Here is a 9613-nt window from a genome sequence, read left to right on the forward strand (position 1 = left end):
ATAAAAAAGAAAAACCAAATTAGCTGGGTGGAAAATAGGAGACTGTAGTCAAACCTCTCGGCCTCCAGGGTGTTTCTCAAATTTGAGGGTGCATAAGAATCACCTGGAGAGCTTTGAAAAACAAGCCCTCACCAACAGAATTTTAAGTGATGGAGACAGAGTCTGAGAATCTACATTCCTCAAGAGTTCACTGGTGATAGTAATGAGACTGTACCAGGGCCTGCAGTTTGAGGATCACGGTTTAGAAGTTTCTTACCTGCAGACATACATTTTTTCTTATCTTGTCTCACACTGTATAATTTTTTTAAATGCTGACTTCCAACATATATCGATTGGAAGATCTTACATGAAGTTTTTTACCCTGAATATTCTAGAAAAGTAAAATTGGGCCAGACATGGTGGCTCATTTCTGTAATCATGATATTTGGGGGGCCAAAGCAGGAGGATTGCTTGAAGCCAAGAGTTTGAGACCAGCCCGGGCAATATTGCAAAACTCTGTCTAAAAATAAAATAAAATATAAAATAAAATAAAATCTTGGCTGGGCATGGTGGTGTGTACCTCTAGTCCTAGCTACTAGGGGAGAGGTGGGAAGAAGGGTGCTAAGACTGGAAGATTGCTTGAGTCTAGGAGTTCAAGGCTGCAGAAAGTTGCGATCCCACCACTGCAATCCAGCCTGGGCGACAGTGACTCTGTCTTTAAAAAATATTTTTAAAAATTGAAAAGGTAAACAAAGTGAAACTGGTAGAATCTGTCAGCACGGGGACCACATTCACACATAAGAATCTTCTGAAACTGAAGAGTGGCAACTTGTTTTTCATAAGATATGTCATCTCCAGTTTTTCTGAGTTTGTCTTTAATGTTTAGTGTTCAAAGGCCCTAACACTTTCATAAGAAGATTTTTAAAAAATTGTCACTTGTTACTAAATACTTCGAAATTTCCACTTTAAAATTTTTTAAATGTACAGTTTATATAAGGATTTGATCTTTCCAAATATATTTGCCTATCAATTTTTCTATACACTGATATATATATATGAAATTATCCTTTAACTATTGAATCTAATTATTTGCTGTATCTAGAAAATGTACTCTGTAGTCGGGCTCGGTGGCTCAGCCTGTGATTCCACGCCTTTGGGAGGCTGAGGTGAGTGGATTGCCTGAGCCCGCGTGTTTGAGACCTGCCTGGGCAGTGAGACCTCATCTCTACAATAAATAAAAAAATCAGCCAGGCGTGGTAGCGCATGCCTATAATTCTGGCTACTCAGAAGGCTGAGGCGGAAGGATCGCCGGAGCCCAGCGGCCACTGCACTCCAGTCTGGGTGACAGAGTGAGACTCCAACTAAAAAAACAAAAAAACAAAAAGAAAAAAAGAAAATGTATTCTGTATAATATATTTTCATATGAAATATACGATAATGCAGTTAACGGGAAAATTGTGAGATTTCTTACCTGGAATTTATTAGTTCATTTAAAAAATATTTTATGTAAGCCTCAAAAGATTGATAATTATTTATTTATTGCTTTGGAGGTTTATTGCACATCAATTAGATCATACTTGGTTCTTAATTTATAAATCTTCTACAGATAATCAATTTTTTCTTTGCTTGTGTTAATGTTTCACATTGTGGTTGTTGATCTGTCAGTTTATTCTTAAAAGTCTTTTTATTTTGTCCATTAAAGTGACCTAGTGCAGGAAACAGTTTTTCAGTTTCTACAAACATAGCTTATTTTTTTCTTCTCGTTTTTGGACTTTTAACAAATGAAATCATACAGTATGGGCATCTGATTTTTTCTTGTTACTAAAAATATTTTTGGGAATTATTCAAGTGATTGCATACACCAATAGTCCATTCTTTTCTGTTTAATTACTGTGGCATCTTCCATTGTATACATATATCACAATTGTTTTTCCTCCTATGGATAAACATTTGGAGAATTTCCAATGTAGGCTATAAATAATGCTCTTCTATTAGTCATTGCCTAGCTTCTATTTTCCTCTTGGTGTATTTTCCTAGGAATACTTGTGTTGACTTTGCCAATGTTTTAGCTATTGCTAGTCTATTGACTTAATAATGTTCACAGGGAAGGTTATTCCTCACAACCTGCTTGCTAGTTTGTCACCTAGCCACTTAATAAAAAAGGTCTATTAAGTCAGTCCCTTGTTTCTATGAGTTCCACATCCATGGATTCAACCAATTTTAGATTTAAAAAAATTTTTAAATAAACAAAATAGCACAAAAATAAGATAATACAATTATAAATAGAGCAAATAGAGTATCATTACTATTTGTATGACAATTACTTTGTTACATTGTCCTAGTAGCTATTATAAGGAATCGATATGTGATTTAAAACATATGGATGTGCATAGGTGATATGCAAACACTACATCATTTTATATAAGGGACTTGAGCATATACTGATTCTGGTATCCATAGGGTATTTTGGAACAAATTCCCTATAGATACAGAGGAAAAATTGTATATGGCACTAGAAATACTAGTCATTTAGAGACTTAGGAATTCAAATGTATAGAACTTATAATGTGTGGCTTCAGTGCTGTGAATCAATAATTAAAATTTATGGTAAACTAATGAAAGTCAAAAAGTAGAAGATAAATACCAGTTAGTGTTCAATAGATGGTGAGATAAATTTTAGTGGAAAAATGAAGAAAAAAAAGGAAACTGTTGCCACAGAATTTGATGGTGAAATGAATATGATTGGGGTAATTAGATATTAAAGGGCCGAGAAAATACTTAACTCAGAAGATTTAGAATAAATAAGGCCATCTCTGGAGGGACATTTAATGTATAAAAATTCTAATTTTTCTTTTGAGTTGGAGTCTCATTCTGTCACCCAGGATGGAGGGCAGTGGCATGCTCACGGCCACCACAGCCCCCATCTGCTAGGATCAGGCAATTCTTCTGCCTCAGTCTTCCAAGTAGCTGGAACTACAGGAACACACCACCATGCCAGGCTAATTTTTTTAATTTGGATTTATGGTAGAGATAGGTCTCTCCAGGTTGCCAAGTCTGGTCTCAAATCCATAGGCTCGGGCAATCCTCTTGCATCGGCCTCCCAAAGTTTTGGGATTATAAGCGTGAGCCACCACATCTGGCCTAAAAATTCTAAATTTTTATGTGATGATATGTTAAATCACTATGTAAAACTTGTAGTATTATTTTGAAAAAATAATCAATGCATAAGTTGGAGACAGCAATTCTTTCAGTGCACCTAAAATAAAAGGGTATGAAAACAGTAATGGGACATAAAGTTTCAGTACAGATTATCTCTTGATTTAGAAGAAATTAAATTTCTCGTGAGTCCTTCTGATTTGTATTTTTGAAACCAATATTTAGTACTGAATTTATTTTTCCCAAAAGCAGAGACAGTGACTTACTTTGTCCTAGTAGCTTTGGTGGACCAAGAGCCCATCACAGTTGTGTAAATAAATATTGACTATTATAAATGATGCGATGGTAATTTCAGTCCAAAGAAAAATTAAATTGTGCAAACCTGGCAGGGAATGGGTATGCATACTGTAATTACTGGCATAGCTTTACAAGAATATAAGAACAAGAAAAGAAGATCTGTTTACTAGATAAACAAGAAACCTATGTTTTAGATGTGATCATGGCAGTGAGTTGTTTCACTTAGAGACACGGTGAAGGGCGACCAAGTACAAGTGTAATAATATTAGATGCTTTTTATAGGCATTGTAATTCCTTTTTTCCACTGGAGGAATGATTGAGTTGTAATTATTACTACCCTGTTTTGCAATTATTTCATCAATTCAAGCTAGTTACCCTTCAAACTCCAGTACTCAAGATAACTCAAATTCATTGATTGAAAATCCTGGCTGAAATATCTCTGGTAAAGTTAGGAGATTTTCATTCTTATTATGCCAATGGATTATAATGTCATTTGTCTTGACAAACAGTAGTATCCAGATATTTAAACACGTAACTTTTAATTTCAAGCAGGAGTTGGAAAATTTTAGAAGTTTCATGTCAAGCTTATAATTACTATTATCTATCATTTTACAGTAAAGTACCCCGAGAATTAGTGACTTAAATGCCAGTTTATTATATGCCATGGTCTATGGATTGATTAGGCTTAGTTGAACTATTCCCACCCCGGAATCTCTTGTACAGTCAGGTTGTGACTGTAGTAGTCTGGAGGCTTAATGAGTCTGGATATCCAAAGAGCTTGTCCAGTGGCTGACAAGTTGACACCCTGTCAGAAGGGAGCTTGCCTGGAGCATTTACCCAATCATTTTTAAACAATGCCTGCATGTGGCGTCTCCCTATGTCTTAGGTTTCTCAAAGCAAACGGCATGATACTGAGAGTCAGGGTCCTCAAAACGGGCACATCACAAGGCATGGCACAGACTTGATCTGTCAGGTTAACTAAGAGCTTGTATTAGTTCCCTAGAGCTGCTGTAACAAAATAGCACACGCAGGATGGCTTAGAGTGACAGGCTTTACTGTCTTCCCGATCTGAGACCAGAAGTACAAAATCAGTGTGTTGGCAAGGTCATGTGCTTTTTTGAAGCCGCTGTTTCATGCTCCGCTCCTAACATCAGGGAGCCTCGGGAATTCCTTGACTTGTAGATGCATCACCTCCATCCTTTGTCACCACATGGTCTTCCCTATGCATGTGCCTGCGTCTGTGTCTTTATTTCCTTTTTGTAAGGACACCAGACATATTAGATTGGGGCTTATCTTAAAACCTCATTTTAATCTGATAACATCTAAAAAGGCCTTATATCCAAATAAAGTCACATTTTGAGGTACAGGGAATTAAGACCAGCACATAATTTTGGGGAGACACAACCCATAACAGAAGTATAATACAGCTATACAATATAATATCTGCAGTATGCTATCAGTCAAAGCAGTCTCAGGGTCTGTCCATATTCAAGGTGGTGAAACATATAATTCACTTTTTGAGAGTGGGTTGGTAAAAAGAGTTTCACGGATGAGAAAAATTGATGTGACCATCTCTGGCAAATAAATTCTGTCATACTCCATTCTTTACCTACAGTGATTTGCTGTCATATGTGACACTCACACACTCCAAAGATACTACAACATATCTTCTGGTTTGGACAAGGCCACACAGGTGCAGTTCCTTGAGTGTACAACTTCTTGTGAACAGTTGCTTTTGCTTTGAAGACCTCTGAACTAACAGAAAAAATAATCTGCCCCTCACACACTGACATACAATATTGAGACAGGGATAAGAAACCAGAATAGACTTTCTGGATTTAAAAAAATGGGAATATGTCCTAATAGTGCTTATTAGTCCACAATCACTCTGAAACCCAACTGCCGCATGGCCTCAGTTTCTAAGTTAGGAACCCAGACTTCTCCCTGGTAGTGATTCTCTGTGGCTTTTGTTCCATATTTTAGGCTTGGCACTATCTTCTGACTCACCCATTCCTTTTTATTAAAAAAAAATTACCGTATTTTCAGATGAGTATATATATATATATTTTCAGATGAGTATACACACACACACACACACACACACACACACACACACACACACACACACACACATATATTTTGAGTTGAAGTCTCACTCTTGTTGCCCAGGCTGGAGTGCAGCGACATGCTCATGGCCACGACAGCCTCAACCTTCCAGGTTTAGGCGATTTTTCCACCTCAGAAACGACGGTATTTTAAAGCTAACTTCCTGCCTGTACGTTTGCAGTTACAATAAATGATGGGTGTGGAGGTGGGAGAAATAATTCTCAAGTGAAGTCTGAAATTAAATCTTTAAAAGAAAAGTGATAAATATTTTAGTTGGCTTATTCAACATGCATTCCCAATTCCTTTTTTGATGACTTTCTTCTGTTCCAGAGGCTTGAAAACTAAGTTTTCTCCACTCAGACTCTTTTGAAGCTAGGACTGTGATAACACGTCTCACCAATTAGATGTAAACAGAAGTCTGATGGTTCTTTCCTTCCACTCAATCTTCTTTTTCCACTTTGGAATACTAACATGAGAGCTGATAGCAGCCATTCTGTGTCTGTAATGGGCAGATCAAGAGAATTTTAGAAACCTAGGTCCTGAAATCCAGCTGAAGTTGCTGGGTTGAAAAGACAACTTTCTGCTACCTGGGTCCTTTGAGCAACAATCTATACCTCTGTCAGAAGTACCCAAGGGAAGAAATCTCCAGACTTATTGTTATATAGAGAAAAAAGAAGCCCTTGTGTGCGGATTTTTAAAATATATAGCTCAATATAATCCTAACTAAGATAAGAGGTAATAAATGTACTATTCTCTCATTTCTTTAATGGAAAGGAATGTAACAGTAAACATGGTAAAGTCCTGCCTCTTAGGTTTCTCAAACTATTTTGCCATGGCACATAGGAAATTTATAAATGTTTATTGTTACATACAGTACAAAATATTTACTCATGGTGTACAGAGGCAGTTGTGTGGTATTTGCAAGAATGCTATCATAGATTTCCCATAATTATTAAACTCTAGTATTTCCTCAATCCTAAGTCAGGTTGTTTTTTATATACTGGTGGGGAGGTCTTGACTATTAAAATTGCAGTTTAAACATCAACCTCAACTTTATAAACACATATGTAAACAAAAACTCATCTTTGAAAAGAGCAATAATGCAAATACACAATGAGTATATTAATAATCTCTGTAATCAAAACAATCTATTATAAATGCATACCTAAAAAGTTTGAAAATATCCATAATACTACTAAGGTTGATTTGGAGCTACTAGACAAAAAACATGATTTGCACTTGAATATACCAAAATCCAATTATGTTGCACATTTAGAGAAAGCTTCAGTCGACATAGAGGCTTGTTCAATGAAGAAAACTTCACTGAGGAGATGGAAGGAAATAAACATTGATAGTGTTTAAACTATGCAAGATAACATGCTTGTCAGGAATTAATTTTGATTTCTCTAGCCATAGGACTTATGGGTGAGAATTCCTCAAACTATCTTAACTGAGAAATGTTTGTTAAAATCAATTCAAATAATTATCAAGAACACTTATAACGTGGATCCGCGTGTAGGTCCGCTGAAAGGGAGACATTCTAGTTAGTACTTATGTACTCTGTGAGGCACCATAGGAACTTAGACATAGAAGTGAAAGTTTAATATCCACAACACCCTAAAAGGGAAATGTCTGCGATATTCTCACAGGGGATAAAGTTTATAAAACTCATGAGTGAACATTGAACCTGAGATTCTAGATGCAGAGCTTTGAGCAGTTTGCAGTCTGATGTGAGACGGACAGGTAAGTGGGGGTCACAGCATGTGCAGAGTGTCAGCACATGGAAGAGGAAAGCTATACCAAATGAAATAAGAGCAATTCTAATTAAGTCATTTCTGGAGAAGAGTGCTTATAAACAGTACTTTTGGGAGGTCTTAATTATTCAAATGTGAACTAGACAAACACATTCTATGACTTCCAGGAACTCATAGTCATAAAGCTCCTTGGGTGAAAAGGATCCCCTTAAAAAGAACCCACGATTCATCATCATTTTTCTTGCCAACTTTACAACCTGACTTTTGTCATCATGGTTCTAAGATGGGGGCCTTTGTTTCTATTAGCAAAATGTAAGCCTTTTAGTCTATAATAAGAAAAGGGTGTGAAGAGTAATATAGCGTTGCTATTTTGTTCAGGGAAATATTCTTCTTTACAGCAACGGAGGGCCAATGTATACAAATATATATCTGAATGTCGATATCCAACAAGGGTCCCGTGTAAAGAAGGATGGGTGATGAGTGTTTTTAATCTGAGTACCATGCATCCACAAAAAAATCGTAATTCCTTTCATATAAACAGAGAAAATATATTTTGTTTAGGGCACTAGTAGTGACTGCTACAGAAGGCTGAAAAAGTAATTCAGAAGAGAGTTGATTAAGATCTACAGTAAGCAAGATTTGGTCATTCCAGGGAAGATTAGCTGTAATAAAACTTACTAGGTTTTTTTTTTTTTTTGAGTCAGAGTCTCACTTTTGTAGCCCAGGCTGGAGTGTAGTGGCTATGAGTGGTCACGGTCACCTTAGCATCAACCTGCTGGACTCCAGTGATCCTTCTGCCTCAGCCTTCTTAGTAGCTGGAGCTACAGGCAAACGTTACATGCCTGGTTAATTTTTTGATTTATTGTAGAGACGAAGTCTCACCAAGTTGCCCAGGCTGGTCTTGAACCCATGGGTTCAGGCAATCCACTCACCTCAGCCTCCCAAAGTACTGGGATTACAGGCTGAGTCACTGAGCCTGGTCTACTCTTTTTTTTTTTTTTGAGTTGGAGTCTCACTCTGTCGCTCAGACTGGAGTGCAGTGGCCGCTCCTGGCCACCGCAGCCTCGACCTGCTGGGCTCCAGCGATCCTTCCGCCTCATCCTTCCGAGTAGCCAGAATGACAGGCGCGCGCTACCACACCCGGCTGATTTTTTGATTTATTGTAGAGATGAGATCTTGCCTGCCCAGGCGGGTCTCGAACCCGCGGGCTCAGGCAATCCACTCACCTCAGCCTCCCAAAGGCGCGGGATTACAGGCTGAGCCACCAAGCCCGGCTTTACCCTTTTTTTTAACTGCTGATATCATTATTGTCAGGCAACTTACCAGGGAAGCTGCATGCTTTGTAAACTGCCCATATGTCTGAAAATATTAAGTCACCAGGAAAAAGCAATAGCAAACACAATCTCTTTGAGTTATATTTATATCTCTGTTAGATTTTGAGTGGCTTCACATATTATCTGTCCATAAGAAGAGCCACTGGGGATTCAAAGGCACAGAATGGATTAGAAAAAAATGTCAAACTGGGAGATAAAATCATGCTCCTCATCATTCTAGTATTGCAAATATTATTTTTCTCCTATCTGCATGCCTTGGTTCCTCAACTCTAATTTTTGTAAGTTCCTTAAACCATTTCTACTCTGGAAGTAGAAATGTTTCTATTTTCCAACACAAAATATATTGCAAATTTTCTTCTGATATTTCTCAGGCACCTGATTTTTACTTAACTATCATGCTTGAAACAGTGTTGCATGAATGTATAAGTACACATGGTGACTTGTTTGTGTAATTATAATTTTAAAAAAAATATCAAAGATAAAAAAGACCATATATATAACTTTGGGAAACCTTCTAAATTCAAAGATAAGTGGCCAAAGGGAAATCACTAAAAATTACCTATATTATACCCAGATCAATTTTATTGTATCTCATTTATGGGATTGCTGTAGATGGGAAAATTTTATTTGGAGGTAATTACAGTTTGTAGTGGAAGTACAGTGGCAGATGGAGAAGAGAAGAAGGAAAAGTCATCAAAAAGAGGTGCACTGTGGACATTTAACAGTTGTGGAAACAGAATTCAGAGTTCAGGACAAAGCAGCCTGAATTCTAAGGACAGAAATAAGCAACCGAGAGAACTTCAGAGTCCAGGGAGAAAATATTACTTTTGAGTTTTTATCTGAGTTCTAATTTGCTCATATGGGTGAGGAAATTACTAAGGTGAGGATAAAACCATCAGAAAAGAACAGGTGGAACAACCCATGAAGCTCAGGCAGGCTGTGTTTAGCTCCTATTTCCAGCTAGAGAGAAAAGTATCACAGTTCACA

Source organism: Carlito syrichta, unplaced genomic scaffold, assembly GCF_000164805.1.
Source record: "Carlito syrichta isolate Samal-C Ts95f unplaced genomic scaffold, Tarsius_syrichta-2.0.1 Scaffold90631, whole genome shotgun sequence".
Classification (NCBI taxonomy): Eukaryota; Metazoa; Chordata; class Mammalia; order Primates; family Tarsiidae; genus Carlito; species Carlito syrichta.